We start from the raw sequence: 951 nt of genomic DNA on the forward strand, positions 1-951 counted from the left end.
TATATATATATATATATATATATATATATATATATACGGAGGTCGTTTGAAAAGTTTTGAGCTTAATATAGAAACAAGTATTTTTTCGATTAAATTCAGTTTTATGTTTCAACATAGTGGCCCTTTTAAATTGATATATTTTCTTCAGCGATGTTCCTACTCCTTTAACTCATTCAAATAATAGTTGACGTCTTGATCTGCGAAATAGGCTTCTACGGATGTGCTGACCTGCTCGTTCGATAAAAATCTCTGTCCTCCGAGCTAATCTTTGAGTCTAGGAAACAAAAAAAATGTCTCTGGATGCAGATGTGATGAATACGGTGGGTGAGCAATTTGAACCGCAATTTGTGAATTTTTACTATGGAGATCGAAGATACATTATTTTGATGGAACAGCACTTCTTCTTCTTTAACTGTGGTCGTTTTTTCGCAATTTCTGCCATCAGCTTGTCAATTAACTCTTATTGTATAAGGTCGAGTCACTAATGACCGAGCGATTCTTGTTCGTGCAAGTTTCTTTAAGTCTTTTGTAAATATAATTATATTACATTTTATTATTTTCTAAAATAAAATTTTAATATTTATTCCAGAAAAATTTTGTTCCAACAACATTGCAATTACATTTAAGCTGTGATCTTTTTTATGTCGTTTAAAGATGTTATGTTGTTTAGAGATGCAATGTTGCCACAACCAGAAATGTCCTTACGAAATTTATTGTTCATATGAAATATTCCATTTGTGAAACGTTTGATAAACATAATATCATTATAAAATTCGTGTACGACGTTCCAATATTTATATAAAACGTTCGTAAAATATATATATATATATATATATGGAAGGGTGTTAATTAAGGAGGTTCCACAAATTAAAAAATACCGTATATTAGTTTTTTATTTAACATTATACTCCATGTACTGAGGTTTCGCTTCTTACGATATTTATTATGACG

The sequence above is a fragment of the Atta cephalotes genome, assembly GCF_000143395.1.
Source record: "Atta cephalotes unplaced genomic scaffold scaffold00085, whole genome shotgun sequence".
NCBI classification, from domain to species: Eukaryota; Metazoa; Arthropoda; class Insecta; order Hymenoptera; family Formicidae; genus Atta; species Atta cephalotes.